Below are 24,131 nucleotides of genomic sequence, written 5' to 3'. Positions count from 1 at the left end.
TATTCTGTGCCTAACACTGTTCTTATTTCTGGGAAGCCCCAGGTTTTCCTCCTAAATCACACTCCTTCCCATTATAAGAAATCCCTGCTTTGGAGAGACTCTTACGGGAAGCCATAAAGTCATTCTCAGCTCTTTTACCTTGGCTGTGAAGATAACACAATCAGTCGACAGAGGCAGGGTTTTGGAAACTTCAAAGCTGAGCAGAAGGGAGTGGAGGGACAGGAGCTGGAATCAGAGGTCTTATCTGTGACTTGAGTGTTCTCACCCTTATCAATCCAGAGGAGGGGACCTTGGGGAGAACAAGGAAGGAGTCAAAAAAGCTAGGTTGTCTTCCTTTTTCCACCTAAGATTGAGAGGGACCAGGAAACAGAAAGAAAGCAGAGTAGGAAGGGCACCAGCAGGGTAGAGGGATTCTGTGGGGGGCTGTGTGTGAGGGAACAACCTGTCCTGACCCTACTTAGCTCATGCTGACCTGGATTGAACACCAGGATTCTAGGACCAAACAACCTGGGAACTTGAAGGTCTTGGCCTTAGGCGCGTGGGCATCATTTAGATGACACGTGGTTCTCAGTCTCCAAACTGAACTTCTCATTCCTTTGACTGTCTCTGCCTTATTTCAGGAATCACCATCATTTAGGCAGACTTTATCATATATTCTTATTTGTTTTTTGTTATTGTAGCAAACCTTCTTCCTTAGAAACTCTCCTTTACACTAAAGCTACAACAGTTTACTTAAACATAGCCCTCATTACTTCTTCCTTTCTCTAGGGGATCCCTCTTTATGGTGTAAGGGGCATTCAGTAGGTAGGTATGGAATGAGGTGGAGCAGATTTGTAAATTCTGTCATAGATAGCAGAGACCTCAGCTCAGACAGCAACCATTAGGATGGAGAAATGAGAATCTAAATGGATGAATCTGTTGGGCTTGAAGGCAAATGGATTACAGAGGTCTGAGGGGGTAAGAGGAATAGAAAGTAATAATCATAATAGCAAACCCTTATAAGTCAGTCAGCATGTGCAGGACTCTGTTTGGCAGTCTAAATAAGTATTAAGTCATTCTATCCTTTCAAAAATTCTATAAGATAGGTACAATTAAAGTACCCATTTTGCAGGTGAGGCACAGAGTGATTAATAACTTGCTGGTCAGCTGGTCACAGAGCAAATAAGGAGAAAAAGAACCTGAATCCAGACAGCCTAGTTCTATCATCACTTGTGCTTTTAACTACTGTGTGATAACTAGAACTCAGGTGGCTAAGTGATGTCATTAACCCAAGTAGGGCCTGAAGGAGGATGAGATTGAGGGGGGAAAACAATGGGTTTTGGCCTTTGAGATATTATGTCTGGAATATATGTGAGGCACCCAGGAATTGTTACCTGGAAGATGGTGTAGGAGTTCAGCTCTAATCTTAGTATGGAGGTCCAGGTAGCTGACGCCATGGAATTGGATGTATGGAGAAGATGTTTGCAGTGGGAAGAAAGAGGACCAAAGAACCCTGGGAAACACCAATAGTTAGAAACAGGTGGAGGAAGAACCAAGGACAGGGAATGAAACAAAAATCCATCAGCCTAGAGGGTGGTGCCCTGGAAATAAAGGGTGAAGTAAGTTTCAGGAAGGAGGGCAAGGTCACTAGGGACAAAAACTATAAAAAAAAGTCCACCAAGATAAGACTTGAAAAGCAGTATTGTTCTTCAGTGGCTTTATATGTTTGTAATTTATTGAGGTCAAGTGCTACATCCAACACTTTGTTAGGTTCTTTTTTGAGTCATGGCAATTACTAGTAAAGGGTTAGGCATACACAAGAAATCCACACATACCTGCGAGTGGATGGCTGTTCAGGCTCCTGATGTTTTGTCTCCTTATTAAGATAGTCAGCTTAATTACAAGTTTGTCCACACACACTGTAGAGGAGGTAGAATGTCCTGAGTTGTACACAATGCTAAGCAGCCCATATCTACTGTACTTGGCATTGCTAAGGTAGATGACTGGCAGAAGCAGCATTTCCTCAACAGCAGGAATAAAAACAAAGGCTGTAATATGTTCACCTACTGTGTGTGTGGCTCTCTGCTAAGCACCTGACATTTGTAGCTATAACCCTCACCATCTGGCAAGCTATAAGTATTAATATCCTCTTTTCCCAGATAAAGTGAATGAGCTGAAAGATTATTGCCTTCCCCAGGATCACACCATTGGACAGAGTCATTGCCAAGGTAAGAATCAGGGCTCATTTGACTCCAAAGCCCTTAAACTTGATATGTTCTGAACAGAGCTTCTTCCTGTTCCCTTGACTGTCTGCATTACTTTGTGTATCACCATTATTTAGGTAGAGTTTACTATAGATTCTTTTGTATTCCTTGTCTTTACATTAAAATTCTCAGAATTTCTCCTCTACAATGTATCTAAACTCGGCCCTCACCACTTCTACATCCTTCAGTGACTCCCTCTTCATGGTGCGAGAGATATAGCATTGCATGGTGCAAGCCCCAATCCCTAGCTCACCTGCCTATGCTCTTGCCATCTGACTCTTTTTGCTTCTCCAAGCCCTTCTTGGCTGTTTTCTTGCACTCCTCTGCCCCTCCAGCCAAAGTACAGTCTCCTTGCACTTATTTAAATATACTTTACTTCATTTTGCATATTCCATTCCCTGGGTTTTCCTTACCTTCCTTCCTTTTGCTCTGATCAAACTCCCATTTCTTCTTTCAGGCTAAGTTTACCTCCTCTTCTCAAAAATCATCCCAAGATCTACCTAGACCTTATGAAATGTTCGTTCCCTACTTCCTTTCTCTGAATACCTTGGAGCCCCAGGTATTCATGACTTATTGCTGTGCATCATTGCATTCTATTTGCCATTTTCTTCCATATGACTCTCAGAACAATTGATTATCTATGCTTTCAGCTCAGAGCAGGAACTGAATCCATGCTTGTTAAAGAAGTGACTGGATTTTGAGAGCATACTGCCCCAAAGTCAGAAGGTAGGAGAAAGAGGGAAGGTATGGAGAAAGGCAGGTGGTTTGCTGGAATAATGCAACCCTCACAGTTACTTCTTCCCGCCATTCTTAAAGGCATGAGGGATACCCCACCTCTGCTTCCAGACAGTGATAATCCTGCTGGACCCGTCTGGGCTAAAGCCTTGCCTGAAGTCTCATCTTTGGAGTCCAGTTTTCTTTTGGCAAGATTGAGTCAGGAAACACTTGCATGGTGGAGTTCCTCTGCTATGGAATGTGTGTTGTGACACAATGGAGAGCCAGATGGAAAAAGCCTGTAAAGTTCTGAGCCAGGACTGGAAAGATAGCTCCATGACAGTGAAGTCCATCCCTCCATTGGAAAAATTGTTGGCAGTGAAAGTAGTTCAGGCTCACACATCTGAAGTGTTGTAAAAGTTAGTATGTCAGGGGGCTGAAGGAAAGTAGCTGAGATGAAGAGAAAGTTAGTTATCTCCTCCTCATTATCTGTACCCTCCTATCTTCAGGCTGAGAAAAGCAGGTCTGTCTTAGTGGGAACATGATGGCTTTACTGAAAGGAATGTCTAGTGGTAGAATTTTCGAGAGTAAAAGCAATAGGGAAAGTCTATAGGATAATCAGGCCTCTCACATCACATCCAAGGGACAGGCACTGATTTTTTCTGCATATGGTGCCAGCTGTATGTAAGCATGTAATACAGTGACCAGGGGATTTCATAGAATCGTAGAGGGTGACATTGTCTGATTTGATCACTACAACTGTCTTGCCACTCCAGATTTTTTAAGTAAAAAATATTTTATCTATTTAAGATAGATAGTGTATTTGTACATTAGATCTCTTTAAGTGCAGAAGGTGGTTCAGGCTTTGTCTCTTTTTATTTAAATAACTGCCCCATATACTTTATAAAGTTCCAGTTGATCACAAAAGCCAATTTAAATCAAGGAATATGTTATCAAAGTTGCATAATTTCATTTGGGACTGTCAGCAAGTTAAAGTTTCAAATGAAGTCTTTAACATTAACATTCATTTTTAGTCAATGAAAAGTTTCAAAGTCCTCAAATCTTCATTGTCTTATTGAACTTGCCATTCTAAATGATCCTCAGACTGCAGTTCCTAGTTTGCCGATAAAAAATGCAATATGCATCATACTTCAAGAGAAGACGATGATGTTGAAGGAACATTCTTCTGGATCTTTTCCCTACTCCTTTCAACTTTCTTTATAATTTCTGCCACAATGCACACTGATGAAGTGAGCCCCCAAAGAAATAATAGATCCAGTATACTTATTGCTACTCCATTTTACAAAAGAGAAAAGTGAGGCTCAGAGCTGTCAGCTGACTTGTCTGGGATCTTACATTCCTCTCTCCCTCCCTCTCCCTCCCTTCTTTTCTTCCTTTTTTCCCTGATTATTAAATACTGATACTACAGAAACCATTTTGGTGCTGCCAATACAGTGCTACGGTCGTGTTCTCAGGGAACTTATATCTTAGTTGGGGAAACAGAAAATAAGTAAGTGTCTATGTAGATAGCAGTATGAGCTGTAAAGAAAACAAAGCCTTGGAACTAGGACTGGATGGGTGGTGTCACCCACTGTGGTGGGGATGGTGATAGTGCCTGTGCCATTTTGGAAAGAGCAGTTGGCAAAGATTGGGGGAAGAGACACAGGCAGACTCATGGAAGACAAATTCTTAACTCCATTCATTATGCCCACACTGCAGTGGGCCTCTAAAGGAACTTTTCTCCCCTGTACTTCTGCCTTCACTTTTCTCTGAGGATCTCCTAAGAACTTCTCTTAGGAATGGATATGGCCAGAAGGATATTTTGTAGGTCCATAAACAGGACACTTGGGCTGTTCCCAGAGACAGCTTAGAGATGGAATAAATGCAAGCACAACCCTACCTTGGCAGTGTGTTGGCTGCCGTCCTAGAAAATAAAAACACAGGTCGTTTTCAGATTCAGGAGGCTGAAGTGTTTTATGGGCACAGTCATCAAAAACAAACACAGCCCATTTCTTAACAAATATCTGCAAGATAATTGACCAATAGAAGGCTGAGAAGAAACTTAAGTCTTTAAATATTTGAAGGACTGTCATGTGGCAAGAGGACCAGCCTGGTCTTGGGCAGCTACAGAGAAGAAGCGTAAGGCCAGTGGTAGGAGATGAGAGGGACATGTGCCAGCTCGGTGTCTGGAAAAACTTTCTGCCAATCTTAATTGGCCACTGATAGAATGGAATGGACTTAGGTTGGGTTGGGGTGAGATACCTCCCTCCATCACTAGAACTGTGCAGAAGACTGGGGCTAAAGATCACTTTCCACCAGTTCAATGATCTATTTATTTAACTGTTAAGCATCTGCATTGTTTTAGACACATGAACTTTAGTGAAAAATGCATACAAGATCACTGCTTTGATCAGACCATAAACAAGTGAACAAAAGAGACATAAGGATAGTTGTAGCTAGGTATGAGTGCCATGAACACTGTAAGAAAAGAAAATGGAAAAGAACAACTGTGATTATATTTGTGTGTGCATGTATGTGCATACATGCATGTGTAATAGATTGTACTTTATTAGGTGGTTAGAATAGGTGACTCTGAAGAGGTAAACCTTGAGGTGAGACCTGAGTGGTCAAAAGGACGAGCAGACATAGGCTCAGAACCTGGATCTAACTTGGCTCATTCAGAACTGGAGAGCTAGCTAGTGTGGCTGGGTTAGTGATCAAAGAGTTAAGGTAGTATGGAGAAGAAGGTAGGCAGGGGTCTGCTTGTAGGTACTAGTTGGTTATGGGGAGTCCTAGCAGGGCCTTGTTTTATGGGGTAGAAGGTTGTACTAGAGTGATTTTCAACCCTAGCAGTATACCAGAATCTGCTTGCGGGACACATATATGGGATCCACTCATCTAAGTGAACTCTAAGATTCCTTTCAGGGTGAAGATTCAGTCTTGATGTGAGCTTCTGTATGGAGTTACACATTTTGCTGAGGATACCTCAATACATCATAGACATTGTAATTTTACTCACATATTATCTACAAACCAGTTCATTAGTGTGGATGGGCTCTAAATAAGTTTAATTCACTTCAACAATTATTTTGTGGATTGTGTTCTTTGTGCCTGGCTTCAAGCCTGCACAGGGCATGAAGGGTTAAGCGCAGCGTCTGGCAAATAGCGGGTACTCTAAATATTTATTCAATAAACAAATGGATGAATGTGCCAGACTAGCTCTGGGGAAGAGGAGATGGGAAAGAGAGGTCTCTGTTTTTGCTATCTCTTTCGCAGAGGACTGCACAGGAGCATTTGCAAACAGCTATTAGAAGGACAGGAAGTTGCAAAGCAAGAGGAAAGGCTGTGTATTTGAGTTGGACAGAGGATTCCACAAGACATTTCTGGGGAAGGCAGAATGCAGAGAGACAGTGCTGGGAGCATTCATAGAATCTGAGTTCTTTGTTTCCCAGTCTAGTGTGTTCTGGCTTCTGCTGTCACAGACAAGTCTGTTTCATAGGGATGACAGAGAAGACATTGAAGGGTCTGGAACATGGGGTCTTATCAAGAATATTAAGCAGCTTGGATGCAGAGTCTCCTCGTTCTCTCACTTGGCAAAAAAAAAAAACCAAAAAAAAAAACCTGGGTGGAATACACTCAGGAGCTCACTGTCCAGGACTTCTGCATCTACCAGCTTTGGCAGCTTGTCCTGGGGCCAGAACTCTGTGTCCTGCAGTTTGTATTCACCTAGTCAAATTACTGTCAAGTGGCCAGAAGCCATAACCAAATCAGCTCCACAGTGTCTCCACCCTATTTTAATAAACTGGGAGTGGATTTCCAGAATTGGCCCTTAATCTAGTGAACACATGTTAAAGATTCTAAACTAAGCAATTAACCCTTTTCCAGAGTGGACAAGCCATTTGTAGAAGATACAGCTCTTGTGTCTATAATGGAATTTAGATGTTTTGCAAATTCCAGGAGGGAGAGAAGGGGGAGGTTTCTTTTTTCACAATACTGTGAGATAAGTATTACTAACTCCATTTAAAACATAAGAAACAAGCTTCAGAGAGGTTAATGGATATAGTCAAGACCACACAGGTTGGTAACGTGGCAAGATTTGACTCCAGATTCACATTGCTACTATACATGGATATAAGATAGCATACTGCACCTTGAGTTGTTGAATATTAGGGGAGTTAATTTGATTAAATAGAGGGGCTAACTTGATTAAAGCACAATACAAGCCTGAAGTACCAAGGCAAAACCCCCTTGGACTATCAATATACATCTAAAAAATGAAGGACTGTAGAGTAAAACAAGTCTTTTCTGGGGATGGGTACCAGTGGGAGGGGGCCAAGCATAAGGTAAGGTGAATGAAGGTGAATTTGGTGACTGTGTTTTGTATTTACATATGAAAATAGAAGAATGAAACTTGTTGAAATTCTTCTAAGAACAGGGGAAGGAGGAGAACGATGGAGGGAGTAAATGTAACTAATATATGTTGTAAGCACATATGTAAATATCACAATGCATCCCCCTGTACAACTATTATATGCAAATATAACAAAATTTGACATCAAACCCAAGCTTTTTCCATTATACCTGCTTCTGTCCTAGGACTATACAGTTCTTATAATGCACAGGGGACTGGACTGTATAGATGATCTCGGAAAATTCAAATACTTGGGGGTGGAATGGTGTCATTCTTGGTTACTTATAGCCCAGAGTGGCATGGACTATCTTTGCTGCCCATTGGAATCACTTAAACAAAATGGGTGCCTGCATTACACACCCCAGAAATTCTGATTTAATTGCTATGGGAATGGAGCTTTGGCTTTTCATTTCATAAGTTTCTTAGCTGTAGATGGATGCATGCCCATCCCTTACATACAACTAGGAGGAAGCAGGGATCAAAAAGGAAGGAATGGGGCATAAGGGGCTGAAAGTTAGTTGTGTAAGGGCACCTGGATAGTCTAGAATGAGGGATCTCAGGAATAAAATAGAATTAGAACTCCAGGTCTAATTTCAGTGTAGTTGGTGGGGCCCACAAATGGGAGGGTTCAGGGGCTGGTGGTGGTAAGGGAGAAGAGCTGTGCCATCCCAGTGAGGATCCAGTTAAGGATGGAGGTGACACCAGGAGGAGCTTGACCTCTTAAGGAAGGAGACAGGGTGCTATGGCCTAGAAGGAGCCCCTGCCAGCTGAAGATATCAACTGGACTCTGAACTAAATATTGGTTGGGATATGGCCTAGGTAGTCATAATGACAATGACAATGACGACAATAATGAAATATTATCTTTTGTATTAAGTGCCCCCAGAAACACTTCACCTGGATAATCCCCATGTGGTTTGAATAGTAACCCATGTTCATGTCCTAATTTCTGGAACTTGTAAATGTGACCTTATTTGGAAAATGGGTCTTCGCCAACACAATGATGGTAATGATCTTGAAATGAAGTGAATCTAGATTATCCAGATGGGCCTCAAGTCCAATGACAAACATGCTTAGAAGAGAAAGGTGGATGCAGATTTCAGACAGAGATTGTACAGAAGACTACATGAACACACATGCACATGGCCATGAGCCAAGGACAGTCTGAGTCACCAGAGACCAGAGGAGGTAAGGAGGGATTCCCCCAGAGCTCTGGGAGGTAGCATGGCCCTGCCAGTACTTTGAGTTTAGACTTTGCACCTCAAGTGCAACAGAAAATAATTTTCTGTTGCTGTAAGCCCTGCAGTTTTTGGAAGTTTGTTTTAGGCAACTAATTCATCTTCTTTTAACCCTCACCACCAGTCTGAGGTGGGCACTGTTTCTTCCACTTTATTGGCAGGAGACAGAGGCTCAGAGCTTGAAAGTTTTGCACAGTTTTCAAACTGAGGGCAAAAGTTGAGAATTTGGCTTCAGAGCTTAGGAACACTCTTGGCAATCTTTGAACTCCATGAGAGCAGGGACTGTCTACTGCATTTTTGTTGGAACCTGAGGACTACACAGGTGCCCAAGCCTCCTGATTGACACTGTGGTGTCAGGGCTAACTTCAGCCAACCTGGTGGCCATGACTGGCCCAGGACAAGGAAAAACATGGTCTGAAGATGAAACGTGTTTAAAAAAATTGAAACTTAATTCACATAACATGAAATGAGCCATATTTAAGCAAATAATTCCATGGAACTTAAAGCATTTACAATATGTGACACTACTACCTTCATGTGTCCCAAAGGGCACCCTGAATCCATTGAGCCATGGCTCCTATTCCCGTTTGCCCTCCCTCCTGTGCTTCCCCAACCTGTTCCTCTATTTATATGCCTATTGTAGATATTTCATGAAATAGAACCATGCAGTCCTTTGTGACTGGCTTTCTTTCATTTAGCATGGTGTTTTTCAGGTCCATCCATGTTGTAGCATCTATTAGTACCTCATTCCTTTTGAGGGTTGAGTAATATTCATTGTGTGAGTATACCACAATTTGTCATCCATGTCATGCATGGTTATTTATAACTTTGTCTTTTTGAGGAACTGCCAAATATTGTTCACAGCGGTGGAATTTTTAAAAATTATTTTATTAGCATATAGTAGTTGTAAGGGGGGATGCGGGATGCATTGTAATATTTACCTATGTGCTTACAATATCTTAGCAATTTCCTCCATTGTTCTACCTCATCCCCTCTTCCCCTTCTTAGAACAATTTCAACAGGTTTCATTCCTTTATTTTCATATATGAATATAAAATACATCCCCCATATTTATACTCATTCCCCCTTTCCTTGTGCCCTCACATATCCTAATGGTACCCACCCTTGGGAAAGACCTATTTTTTCCCTCCTGCCCTTTATTTTTTTAAGTGTATATTGATAGTCCAAGGGGATTTCACCTGGATACTTCAGGCCTGTACATATTATGCTTTAATAAATCAACCCCCACTATTACTTACTCATTGTCTATCACCATGTTCTCCTAATATGCAACAGTTTATAGCGTTATAGTATAGTGCATTATATTATATTCATATATAGATGGGTTGTTTTTAATATTTTTCATTCTCTAACATTTCCTTTACCTCTCCTGCCTCCCATAGCCCCTTCAGACAGGAGACTAATACAATTTTGTTCTCTCTCTCACTATATATGCATGTATCAACATATACATTTAACTTACAGGTTTAGCTTGATGAATTTTTTTAAATTACATGGACTGAACACTTTTAATGTTGTAGCCAGGATGGTTTAAGGTTTTATTGAATTGAATCCTTGTTGCATCTTGTTACAATCTCCATTAAGAGACTGAGGCCAAGAGACATGAAATAACTTCCCTAGGTCATGCTTGTAAGAAGCAAGGACCCAAACCTAAGTTTGTCAAGCCAATGCTTGTTCTTCTAGTTACAAGGTGACAATGTACTATTGCTTCTCAACTGTTTCTACTGGGGTGGAAATGCCTTGAAAGAGAGGACAAGGTGGAAAGTTGCACTTGCGTATTCTGTAGTGCCTACACATGGTTAGATATTGAATAGGCTCACAGGAAACATTTGCTAAAGAGATCTAAGAACCAATATGATATGTTAAATAGTGTCTACACAAGCTACTTTTTTACTGTGTAAAATAATGGGCTTCATTATGGCATTACATATACATACTACATTTTACATCTCCATTTGATACTTTGTTACATATGAGGTTATCTTAACATAAAGCAGGATTTCATTGTATTGTGTAGTGAAGCTGCAAAGCTGATCCTGTACAATGGGTGAACAATGCTGGCCAATAATGTTTAGGTGAATTAACAGCACTTGGAGCTCTATCTTCTACAAAACCCTTTTGGAGATCTGTGAGAAAGCAGAGAAGACACAGGTAGGGAAGTAGGAGGAGAACTGAGTTCCTTCTCAGTACCAGAATGTAAAATGGGGAGGTGGCCTTCAGGGACAAGTGCTGCCAAGAGCAAGAAGGAGAGAAGGGAACATAGGTTCCTTAGTGGTCCTAATGAGCTCATGAGTGCTTACCTTGCTCCTAAAATGCAAATCTGACCATATCACTGTTCTGCCTAAACTTTTCCAGTGGCCCACAGCTGTCCTCAGGACAAGGTGAACTGTTAGGAGGCTCACTCAACCTGGTTCTGCTGCCTCCTCTAGTTCATTGCTCCTAACTCTTGCCAGGTACCTGTCATCCACAGTTGCCTGTGGTCTTCCTAATGCCTCCTGCTCCGGGATGCCTGTGGTCCCCTGTAAATTTTCCCTGCAGGGGATGGCCTTTTGCCTCCTTGTTCACTTAGGGAAGTTCTACCCTGTGGCATCCTTTTCCTTCTGGAAGAAGTCTTCCTCCTTACTCCCGAAGTAGTAATGACCTTTTGCTCCACTATGTTTATGCTGGACCATGGGGAAAGCCTCTTTGAAAACCAGTACCACTTCAGTTCTGGATTATTTGTATATGTACCTGTGTGTAGTGAAAGGCTGTGAGCTTTAATAGGGCAAAGCTGGCATCTCATTATGTTTAGTTTCCTCTGTGGCAAGTTTTGCCTTCAGTCCTCGATGAATAAATGAGTGGAGTTCTAGTGGAGGTCTTGCCTAGCATGCAAAAGGCCCTGGATTTGATCCCCAGAACCACCAAAATAACAAATAAATAAATAAATAAATAAGTGGAGTTTGCTGATGAATGAACAGTTAAGAAATGCCAAGAATTAGGATGTCTTCATGCAGAAAGCACTGGTGGTGCCTACCTAGTTCTGCTCTGAGGTGGGAATGTGGTCACTCCTTTTTACTCACCCCTCAGACAAGTACCTGTGATGACTTTGCCTGTGTCTCTCAATCATGTTTGTACATGAGACAGCTCAGGATAACCATGGCTTAGTGAGCAGACTGGGGCTGGAGGCAGACAGTCTTATTCCTCAGAGCTTACCTGTGCTGATCGGTGACCTAGGGATGGTATCGGCCACCTTTGCATCTGCAGTTAGCATCAAGTGAATGCTGTCTTCCAGGCATTGGGGCTGTAGGGAACTAAGAAACCAATCTTGCCTTCAGGAGCTCCCATTTCCTGGGGAGACTGCATAGGGCTGTTTTATAGAGGAAACAAAAAGTAAAAACAGCGCTGACCCTTCTGGGAGGACTGTTTGTGGGCTGACAGGGCTCCGTGATGAGCACCTCCCACACAGCCTTATTGAATTCTAAAGTCATCCTACAAGGACGGCATCACTCATAATCCCATTTTGAAGGTGGGGAAACGGGCTCTGAGTGACTGAGTAACTTGACCAGAGGATGTGCACGCAAGACTGGCATGACCCCAAGCCTCAGGCTAACCTGTAGTTCAATGCTGGCTGACCACCAAGCATACCAAGGGAGAGCAGAGCTGTAGCTTCTGTATTGAACCCAACAATGTCAGTTCTCAGTTGAGGAAACTTACAGTGATAGGTTCATAGCAATAATTTTATCCTTAAGGTCTTAAGCACAAACATTTTCTCTTGTGTGTGTGTTTCTCCTCTCTTAGTTTTTCCTAATCCAGAAGGACAGGAGCTAAGCTGATTGCCTAATAAGGTTCCATGGCCCCTCCCAACACAAAACCTCTGTATTTGGAGAGGGGAGCTTCTCCTTGCTGGTTTACAAGAATATGGAAATGATTGTTCCTGGCATTGAACCAAAAATGAGGAAGAAAAGAGTTGGGAAGTAGAGAAGAAGAAACAGGTTTATAGAGAGAAGGCTGGACTTTTGGATTTGCTGGGCAGGAGCTGCAAATATTTATGTAAAAGGGACGCAGAGTGTGTATCTTATTTGTATCCAAGCACGTCCCTGCTCCTGTTGACAAGGAGGGCAGCCAAGGACCTCAGAGAGGCGTGCAGGGGCCTGGAAGCCTGCTAAAAATAAGGCCAGTCATCAGAGAACTGGAACACACTCTGTATCTAACACATAAATACTTTCCCAAAGTTCTGCTAACTAATGGGGCACCCAAGAGGGAGAGGAGAGCGAAGAGGCCTTGACTGTGAACAAGGGCTGGTGTGGGAATGGAAGAGGTTATAATGGAGGATGCTTGGACCACAGCAAGTAGCTTAGGCTCTAGTGTGGGGACAGATGTGAAGAGACAGGGTGCAGTTTAAGCAGGCTTGGGAGTAGTAACTTCTGATTTTAACTGAGAGGCTCCAGAGTTTAGTAGTTGGAGCAGGGAGCACCGAGGGCAGGATAAACTGGGGAAAAATACCTACTAAGGCCAGGTAGTGTGCTGCCCAGCCCTGGATCAAATCCTGGTCCCAAGTCTGAGAGATGGTGCCACTATCATCTGCCAACTGCAGACCCCAAAGCACAAGAAGCCTTATGACATTCTTAGGTCATACTGCCAAGTGACAGGTAAGATTTTAAACTCTGGAGATTACCAATACAACAAAGTCAAATCATGTAGGAGTACATACAGGGAGCCCTGGACATAATCCAAAATGCATGCCCTCTCGGCCAGGAGTGCTCCTCAGCTCGAAAGCATCTGCTCATCTCTGAAGGGTCAGGCATCACTTCTGCCTTGAGGCAAGTCATTCTATCCCTAGGTAGATGCAGGTGTGAACTGCCCTGCCTGTATTTCAAACACTGCCTCTACGGAACTTTGTAATCATCTATTTCCATCTGTCTTCTGCCTACAAGACCAGGAGGCCCTCTGGAGCAGGGCAGAGCACATATTTCTACCTCCTCAGTACCTGGTCCAGAGTAATCATTCCTAATAGTACTAAGTGTCATTGAATACGCACCAAACATTTGCCATGCAACTCGAGCATCTCCTTTAATCATCACGCAAATTCATGAGGTAGATATGATTTCTTAAGTTTATGATGCATAGTAACCCAACAATCACAGTGGCTTAACAAATAGAAGTTAATTTATTGCTAGCATAAATCAGGAAGGACCCCATCCTAGTGCCCATGCCCAGGTGTTGCCTTTGATTGGCTTACAATTGTCCCATTTTCTAGAAGATTCACCTCTGCAGAATGGTGGGGGAGGAGAGATGACTGCTTTGCCCAGAGGGCACACCTGCCACCTCCTGGAGTGCTGGTGGCAGCCCTCAGCCAATGATTACCTAATACAGCACAAAGGCTACCCTGGTGTGCAGAGCCAGATCCATGGTGCAATTAGTGTTCCAGGGATTCCCATGGGATCAGGCTAGCCCCTGCTGAGATCATGTCGTGCTTGGCTCCTTTCTCTGTCCTCTTCTGCCTTCCACATTTCCTTTTCCCTAAGCTCCCTTCCTCAGCGACAAACAATCACTCTAATCTCCATCTCAGCCTCTGCATGGAAGGAAGCAGGGAAGCTACTCCAAGACCAGAGCTTTCTGCTCACAGACGTCATCTCTGGGGGCTCTGGATTTAGCATGTGGCTTCTGAAGCTATCCTGGGGGCTTGACATCCTGTCCAGAGAGAGAGGGAGAGAGAGAGAGAGAGAGAGAGAGAGAGAGAGAGAGAGAGAGAGAGAGAGAGAGAGAGAGAGAAAGTCAGTGAAAGAGCCTGGAAGTAATATCCAATGCTTCTTCCCACACTGAATTGGCCAGTATGTAGTCCCAGCCACACCTATACACAAGGAAGGCTAAGGAACAAATGTCATCTAGTTATATACCAGGAGGAGAGAAAAATGGCCCTATCACCAACTAAGCCACTTTCTGGGATGACACCCCACTTCAACAGTGAGAAAACTGAGGTATAGGAGTTTTTTTTTCTGAAAATATGAAATGCTTTACAATTTTGCGTGTCATCCTGGGTGGAGGCCATGCTAATCTCTGTATTATTCCAAATTTAGTATACAGGCTGCCAAAATGAGCACAGCTTATAGGTTTTAAGTCACTCACCCAAGTTCACATAGTCAAGACACAGGCAATCTGATGCCAGAACCTGTGTGCCTACCTGCATCTCTCCATCACCACAAGCGGTCAAGGTGTATGACTGCAAGGTGAATGTGGTCAGTGACTAAAGATGCTGAGGTTTTTGTTGGGAGTATGTCCTCTGGCTCCACAGCTGTATGAGCAAGGTTTTACATAACCAGTGTGCTAGAATCCACTCTGGTTTGGCTGATCTATCCCTTATTTGAGTTACAAAACAAATTGTGGTAAAATGTTCTATATGGTCCAGAGATACCAAAGGAACAGAATACATTACAGACACACCTGCACACCTATGTTTATTGCAGCACTATTCACAATAGCCAAGCTATGGAAGTAGCCCAGATGCCATACAGTCAATGAACGGATTAAGAAAATATGGTATGGGGTTGGGAATTTAGCTCAGTGTAAGAGTGCAAGGCCCTGATTTCAGTCCTCAGCACTGAAAAAAAAATGAAAATATGGCATATATGCTTAGCAGTGTATTATTAAGCCATATAGGAGAATGAAATCATGTCATTTGTGGGTAATTGAATGGAACTGGAGATCATTGTGTTAAGTGAAGTAAGACAGATTCAGAAAACAGAGGTTACATGTTTTCTTTCATATATGGAAGCTAGACCTAGAAGATAAAGGTAAACATATACATAAACCACACATGACTATATATATATATATATATATATATATACAGTACATGTATGTATATATATGCATATATTTGTATGTAAACATGTTTGTCATAGTGGGACTGTTTGAGGGGACTGGAGGGAGGTGGGAGAAGAAAAGAGAATGATGAGGATGAACAATATTGAAATACACTCATCTGTGTATGAAAAAGATATAATAAAGTACACTAAAAGTTATTGAATAATAGGGGGATACGAGACTGGGGAAAGAGAGTAATAGAGGGGGCATATCTGATTAATATACAGTATGTTCATGTATGAAATACCACAGTGAAACTACTTTGAATTATGAATATGCACTTTTAAAAAATGAAGGACAGGAATATCAAACGGGTCCTGTTCGGGGGTAGGTACTTGTGGTGAGGGCAGGGGGAACAGAAAGGGTGAAGAAGAGTGAATATGGTAGATGTACTTTGTATACTTGTATGAGAATAGAGCAATGAAACCTGTTGAAATTGTTTTAGGAAGGGGGGAAGGAATAAGGAAAAATGAGGGGTTGAATAATCAATGTCCACTATAAGCACACATGGAAATGTCACAATGAAATTCCCCTGTACAAATAATACATGTATTAGCATGTAAAAATGTTCTGTAAATACAGAATATTTACAGATTTCAAAGACTCAGGTGCTAGGGGCTGGAAGTGTGGCTTAAGTAGAGTGCCTGTCTTGCAAGGGAGAGGCCCTGAGTTCAATCCCAGTTCCTTGACCCCCCAAAAAAGAATGAGGTATGGGTCATCCGTAAAGATGGGGAGGGGGAGAAAAGAGACAAAATAAATATCTGGTACTTCTCTTGCAAGGGTTTGAAATTCTACCAGGACCTTTACAAGGTTGGAAGCTGAGGTCCTGTACCTCACTCTATTCCATGGCAGCCTCCTGGTGACTCACTCTTCTCTAGTCAGTTATTTCTTTCTGAGTGAGAATGCAGAAGTTTCCAGAATAGACTGGGAATGAGAGTGCCTGAGTTCACATTCTAGCTCTGTCACTTCATAGCTGTGTGACACTGAATATGCAAATTCATTCCTCTGTGTCTTGGTTTTTATTCTGTAAAATGGTGGTAATAATACTAGACTCAGGTTTGTAGTGAAACAAGATCAGTATTTCATGTAGGATGGGGCCTCTGTATTACCCATTGCATAGGTGTTTGTCATCATAATTGTTATTCTTTAACAAGATCCTGTGGTGCCCAGGGTTTACTCTAGTGAAGGCTCCTGAAATTCTCACAGTCACCCTCTCTACAGGTCTCAGATTACTGTCACATCTTCAGGAATGCCATGTCTGGTCTCTAGCCTAGGACTGGCCTCCACTCTTATTTTGGCAATGCTGGTATTAGGGTGAGGCAAAAGTCTAGGGACAGGAGATAGCATACTATGTACATAGGAATTCCTAGAAATTTGGTGTTCTTGCAACATAGAATAAGGTGCTAGAGGTTAGCTCAGATAGCCTTGTAGAAGTGGCCTGGGCAGATTCTCACAATACTAGGGCTTTCGTTGTAATCCTGGGGTAGGGCTCAGTGGCAATCTCCTCTTCAAAGGAGATGAAACAGGATTCCACAGGTTGGCTGGCCAATGCATACCCAGGTGTTTTCTGAGATGGTTAGATGCATGGCCAGCAATTTGGGAGCAGCCAGGAGTCATTGATTCTGTAGATTATGGAGGACTGTGGGCAAAGTTCATCAGAAGCATGGTTACAGTGCTAAAAGTGGTGACAGTGCTAAAACTCCCTCAACCAAAAATATGCCCACAACCAGTGTAGCACCCTCTCCACCCCTTTGATATGTATCCACGGTTGTCACCTGCCACTATGTTGTCACTCACACCATAGGGGTTTAGTAGCATCAATTTCCTTCTTGAAGCAATCTCAGCTAGGCTGTAACACAAGATAGAGCACGATTACTGGGCCTAAGTCCTAGATGTCTGTTATAACCCTTTGGTCCAAAGTCACACTCGAAGCAGTGGATACCACCCCTTTACCAAACAATTGTCAGTCCCTGGCACTGTGCTTGGAGAGCTTATCTCCGGGGCCTGGTGGGGCTTCCTGTCATAACTTTGCACAAGGCGTGGGGTTATCTTTCGGAAAGCTTTGGAGTTGAGAACAGAGTTGCATACCCTTCCCTGCGGCCCATTTCATCCTAAGATGTGTGCAGTGAGGAAGATGAAAGGGCCCTGCCTTGGTTGTTAGGGTTCCTATTATCAGCATCTTGAGCTTGTATCAAAAAGACATTTGTGATGGCATTTGACACCATGGAGGACTCTGGGCCATCTGATTGCTCTAACAGCAACTTTATCTGCATCTGTGGAGAGTAAACTCCTCAAGGTGGTGGCTTCCCACCAATGACCTCATTTTAGCTATGAGAGCTAAACAGAAGGCACCCTACCCAGGGCAAGCCATTTGTCCATATCAGGCTAAGGGGATTCCATTGGGTCTGGCAAATAGAAGTCCTTTAACTCTCCTCCAAGCTTGGAGACACTGACTCCTGTTTTCTCCAGCTGCGGGAACTTAAGTAGTCACTTGGTCACTCAGCTTCAGTTCCTCATGAGTAAAATGACAGTGGTTCAGTTTTGTCTGTCAGGGCAGTGGCCATGCACAGAAAGCCCAGTGCTTAAAAGATGCTTGATCAGGGTTTGGTGACCCATGCGTGGGTCAACTTTCCTGTGCACCCATCTTGTCTTCTCTGACAAGAATTGGAAAACGAAGTATAGCTAGCCTCGAGGAAGTTTGAAAGTGTGACTCAGATTCTAACTGCAAATACTGAGCCCCAAAGTTGGGTTCCTCTCATGACATTTTTTCCCCTTTCCAAGATCACACCTTTCCATGTGTAATTTATTATATATTTATTTCTTATTGTAAAAGTACAAATCTATTTTGTCTTCTGGGTTTTAGGAAAAATCAGGGTAGGTGTACTGAGCTTCTCTTTGGCTTCTGCCCCATGTCTGTCTCTAGACTTGTCCAAGGCCACTCGTGGACCTGGAATCTGCCAACCAAGGCTCTAGCATGTGGGCACATAGCTTTTGACTCTGCCTCTTACCACACATACTCCCTGCTCTTGGGCTTTAGGATGTGGGCCTTTCTATACCCTTTTCTGACTGTTGATGATATAGGGACAGTCTTCCCTCTCATGTCCTGGGTTTCCCTCTAAATTGAGGAGCTGATACAGAATGTTTTTCAATGTTTCTTTTACCTGTATTGAGTTCTTTTCTCCTATTTGTTAGCCAGCCAGTGTTCACTGATTAAAGCTGACATCTCTCTGACCTATGTTTGCATTGGTCTTCCAAATTTTTCCCTGACCTAACAGCCTACTTTTTTGCCTTTACAGATGGTGCCTTGACAGAGTTACGGTATCTGAGCTCCAGCCTTATCTTTGCCTCTTACATACTATATGACTTAGAGATAGTTCATTTGTTTCAGCTCCCTGGACCTCAGTTTGTTTATCTGTATACTAGGAAAGCAGCCACAGAGAAACCCAACAATGAATGTAGCCATGTTCCGATAACACTTTACTGATGGATGCTGAATTTCGTATACTTTTTACATGTCACACAATGGCATTCTTTTACGTTTTCAACCATTTCATTATGTAACAACCATTCTTTCTGTATGGGCTGTACCAAACAGGCAGCAGGCCAGATCTGACCTTGGATTGTGATTAACTGACTCTCTTCTAGTCTTTTCTCTTTTCAGATCCAGAGTTGCTGAATCTAAGTGGAACCTTCCAGAAACCCATCTCCAGAGCTTATTGCTCAAATCTAGAAGTAAGCAAGAGACACTGTTGTTTGTACTGTCATGAAGTTCAGCCTCCCTCTGTCCCAGGTCATAGGAAAGATGCCTTTGCCTGAGGCCTCTCTCCCAACCCCACCCTCAGCTCATACCCAGACCCTGTGGCACCATCTTAAGTACTGTCACTAACAGATGGCTTGTCCATACAAGGCTCATTTATGTAGGTCCCTTGTGCACTAAGATGCAAATCTTTAAAGTGAGGGGATCCTTTAGTTGATTATTAAGCCTATAAAAATTCACAATTCTAAAAATAATATGAATAGACACATTGCCAACTCTGCTTCACTCATACACACCTCAAGACCATGAAAATTATATGGTCAAAAAATACACACCCTCAGCAACTTTGTTTAAGAATCAAGACAGCCCAGGGGTTATAGAATGCTTGGACTTTGGCATTAGACATACTCAACTTAAATTCTGGCTTTGCTAGCTGCTCTCTAAGTGATCTTGAGTATTACAAACTGAGTCTTCCAAACTGGTCTTCCCAAATTTCTCCTTGACCTAATAGCCTACTCTTTTGCCTCCTTACAGATGGTGCCTTCCTACAAACTGGGAATACTACAAATGAGATCTGCTTGTGTAGATTGAAGGGAGGGGATATATACAACCCCTCCTTCTTTCTGAGAAGTGTCAGAGAACACGTGGCTACCTTTAATCCATCAGCAGAGTGAATATCGAGGAACAATACAGATGACCAGCCCATACCTCCTCTATACCTGGCTCTGAGCTAGTTGCTGGAGCCAAAACTATCAATGAAATGACACATAGCTCTTTTGCCTGTGTGATTTATGGTCTGGTGGAAAATGCTATATAAGCCACTATAATTAAGAGGGTTAAACTCCAGACTGTGGGAAGGCAAGAGTGGAAGAGGCTCCAAAGCCTGTCTTTATGAGAAAGAAGCTTCTGTGAGGGGAATGCACCTTGTGTGCTGCCTCTGAGAGCTGAGGAGTGATTGCTTGGGGGTGGCCGGGGGTCTACTTATGGTGTAGGTCATTTCTTCTATGGGCGTGAACTTGGATGGGGCTGTTTGCTCCAGGGTGTGGGCTCAAGATGTGAATGGAGGTGTGTTTGTATATCTTCTTCTGGGTAACTTGTGGGTGTGTGGCTGTCTGATGACAGACGGAAGGCAGCTCTGATGTAACAGGAATCGTGTTTGCTTCTGTGATTCGAGAAACACAAACTTTAGGGCTGGAAACATCACAATGATGCCTACTCAGCTCCTGTTCTCTTCTCATTTTACAGGTGACTACATGGAGGACTTTTCCAAAGTCACCCAGCTAATTGGTCTCCAGATTCCTTATCCAAACAACATGTTCAACAATGCAAGGCCAATTAGATTCTGGGTCAACTCAGTGGCTGAGTTCAGTCACCACTCACTGGACCTGCCTAATTTTGTGTTGACAGAAAAAGGCAGGGTGACTAGTGGGAAGACAGAAGTTCATGTTTGTGAAAAAAGGATTAGGCACAGTGCCAGGCATGATTGCAGAAAGGGCTAGTTGAATTTGAACCTGCATTTTGATTTATGATTCATCTAAAGTAAATTCAACCCTGATATTCAACTTTTAAAATTCTCACATATCCATTTAAATTAATAAAGACCCCAATTTAAAAATGCATCCACTGGGAATATGATTCTAGGGGAGATGCTAATGTTTAAAGTATGGGTTTGTTTAGGAATATCTTGGACAAATTTCAGAAGATAGAAATATCCTTTATCTAGAATCAAGTTTATGTCAGGAGAAGCCACAGGTTCTAGTCTGGGGCTTTTCATCACAGTTCTGTATGCCCAGCCACAGTGCAGGATGCTCAGTAATGTCCTGGCTTCTTCATGTCCCCACCATCTATATGGCTATCTACCGTATTGGACATTTTAGGACTGTCAGTTCCTCTGCCTGGCTAGAGAGTCTTGACATTTGATTCACCCCCATGGTGTGGGAATCTCTTCTCCTAAACAACATGGTGCCAAGTATAAAATCCTTGATACCTGCCTGGCAGATGTTTGGTTTGTGTTTTTACCCCAAAGAAAATACCCTTGGGTTTGTTTTGAAACAACCAAGCCCAAAGGGTTATTAGACTGCTTTAAGAATGCTTTATCTAAAACAACAAACAAACAGAGCCTTTTATTATGTGAGCAATGCAGATTCTTTGCTGATAAATAAAAACAGGTAATCTAAAAGAAAATAACAACTATACTATTCAGAGACAACTTCTAAGATTTTAGCATGTCATTTTCCAGACTTTTTCCTACATGTGTTATGGATGTGTGTTTTAATGTAAATTGTGAGCACACTGTAAAGTTCTGGGAAACCAAGTGGGTATCACAGACCTCCTGAGCTTCGGTTTTCAGTAAGCAGGATAAGTGATACCTACCAATGATACTGTCCCTTCTCAAAACGCAGTGGTCCTGCTGTGAGAAGGCCAAGGCCCAGACACAGGTTGTGGATCAGTGCTCTGTGGACTTTTCCTGCTGAGCCCATCCTTGGAAACATCTCATCTAGGTGTCAGACACATAGATGAACAGGCTCTTAGAGAGTCTAGCTCTGGCCGCTTGAGTCACCCCAAGCTACTCCAATTTTCTTAAGTCAGACCCCAGACATTGTGGAGTAGAGACAAGGCATCTTCATTGTGCTCTGACCTACAGAGGCAGGGTGCAGATTAAAAGCATGTTGTTTTATGTTACACTGTTCACATGCGGTAGTTTGTTTTGGTGCAATACAAATGACAAATTGAATTTGAGGAGCATTTTGGAGCAATACTTCAGCTGTGTGTGACACCATTCCTTCCCCATTTCCTCAAGGAAGTAGTTCTTTGTGTTCCTTCCTCTCCATCCTGCACTTTCTGTTGCCCCAACTCTTTCCATTGAGCCTCCAAGCAGAGTCAAGACTTCTCCAAGGGAAAAATCCCTTCATCTTCTCTCCACCATTTTGTCAAACTACCAATCTTTCACAGGTTCTTTATCAATTTCATTCTCGAAAGGTTGCTTCATACTTCCTACCTTGAACAGGTACAGTCTAGCAGATATTCCTGTGTCAAGCTCATGTATCCAAAGTCTTCTTGACCACGCTCAGTAATCTGAAAGTGTCCTCTCCCTTGGCTTTCAGCTTACTGCTCCTCCCCTACTCTTCCTCTTTGCTTACTGAGTGCTCTTGGTTCCTCTATTGCCATTGCTTCCATGCTCACCAATGTGTGGCCCATTCCCAAACCGACATCTTGAATGAGGAGTTTTAGAACTCTAGATCAAAACTGAACCTGCCCAAGAGACATCCCAGGTATTTCCTTCATGCTTTAAACTTTGGACCACAGAGCTGAACTCAATGGATTGCTGTATTTAAAATCTGCTTTAATTCAGTGTTTCTTCTCACGATGATATACGATATCCAGTCAGTCATACCTTAGCTTCTGGAGTCAATTAGACCTGAGTTCAAATCTTGACTTAGCCACTTTATATATGTGGGTCCTTCAGAAGGGTCCTTTGCTTCTCTGAGTCTCTGCTGCTTCTCTGCAAAATAGGGACCATGATGTTTTTACCTTGTGGAAATATTGAGGCTGTCGTAGCTGTTTAAAAATTCATAGTAAATTCATAGTAATTTAAAAATAATACTACCTTCCCTTAGCAACTACAATAATGCATTCATTCAGAATATTTAGAAAATTCCAGAAAGTATGTTGTTCATTAATGATAGGCACTGCTAATATGCTATTGTGCTTCCATTTTGCTTATCCTTTTTGTATTTGTGTACGAGTGTGCACATGCATGCGTGCGTGTGCGTGTGTGTGTGTGTAGAAATGGGTTCTCTCCATGCCTCTACCATTTCCCCAGCCTTTAAGGTAAAAGACTTGGGAGCCTCACCTTCTCTCTCAAACTCTCATCCAACAAGTCACTAAATCTGATTGTATCTCTAGATTTCTCCTATTCGTTCGATAACTTCCCTAATCTCTCAGACTTCAAGCTGTTTCTCCATTTTTACTCTAAATTCCTCATGTATATCTTCTCCAAATTACAAATGTGCATGTGCCCACCCCTTGCTGGAAGCACCTCTTTGGTTGCCCTTTGCTCCTGGTGCTGAATCTGCTCTTTCTTTTGCAGTATCCTGTCATCTCACCTGTGTCCCTCTAGCCACATTCCCTGCAAGTGTCAGGCCCTGTCATGCCTCTATTTACCCATGTAGCTGCTGCTTCCTCTCTCCATTGTTCTCCCTGCTCTGTTGTTACGCTTTCCTCTGTGTGTGCTTTCCTGGTGATAGCCCTAACCCATCGGTTCTGGAATGAGCTACCTTACTTCCTTATAAGAGTTGTATCTTCAGTAGTTGGAACAGGTCTTGGCACACAGAAGTTGCCCAGTAAGCATATGTTGAATACAGATTGAAGGATGGTGTGGTGAGGAGCAAAAAAGAGTAAGGGTTTCATGGAAGAAGATGTGAATCTGTGATTTCCTTCCACTTTTTAAAAACCTGCATAGATTTGAGTAGATATCTCTGAGTTTTGTGGGGTTTAGTGTTGCCATTTATTGTTTATTGTTTGTCTTTTTAACAGAGTTATTGAGAGGTTCCACTGATAGAAACAAAAATGATCTGGAAAATAAAAATGAAACACTATGCAAGCATTCTTTCTGTGGTTATTATGAACTGAAAATTAAGCAGCAGGTGAGTCTCAGCCTGGTCTTGCTTGTGACTGTCGTCTGTGGGCAGTCTTGGTTGAGCCTGGTGAGGCCCAAGTTCAATCGCGGGAGCTGTGTGCCTTCAGAGTTTCCTTCTGGGTCAGGTCAGAACATCTGTGGCCCTTTCTACTTCCCTGTGTTTTCTTTGAGGCTCACGTGAGAAAATGCCTGCAGGCGAGAAACACCTGCTGTGGTTACAGGGTTGAGAAAAATGTTGGAGCTACACAAATACATAGTTTTGGTG

General features: G+C 42.6%; 1 long non-coding RNA gene and 1 other non-coding gene across 2 annotated transcripts; one reads left to right on the top strand and one right to left on the bottom strand.

The window, feature by feature from the left end:
* Nucleotides 1–1,456: 1,456 nt before the first annotated feature.
* LOC141421382 (uncharacterized) lies at nt 1,457–22,752 on the top strand. Its single transcript, XR_012445971.1, has 3 exons — nt 1,457–2,207; nt 19,132–19,202; nt 19,762–22,752. It is a non-coding gene; the product is annotated as an uncharacterized lncRNA (long non-coding RNA).
* On the bottom strand, nt 14,605–14,707 carry LOC141422065 (U6 spliceosomal RNA). The gene has a single exon (XR_012446727.1). It is a non-coding gene; the product is annotated as a U6 spliceosomal RNA (small nuclear RNA).
* Nucleotides 22,753–24,131: the final 1,379 nt, after the last annotated feature.

Source organism: Castor canadensis, chromosome 3 (genome assembly GCF_047511655.1).
Source record: "Castor canadensis chromosome 3, mCasCan1.hap1v2, whole genome shotgun sequence".
Classification (NCBI taxonomy): domain Eukaryota; kingdom Metazoa; phylum Chordata; class Mammalia; order Rodentia; family Castoridae; genus Castor; species Castor canadensis.
The sequence above is the reverse complement of the archived record's forward strand: the minus strand, read 5'-3'. Positions and strand labels throughout refer to the sequence as shown.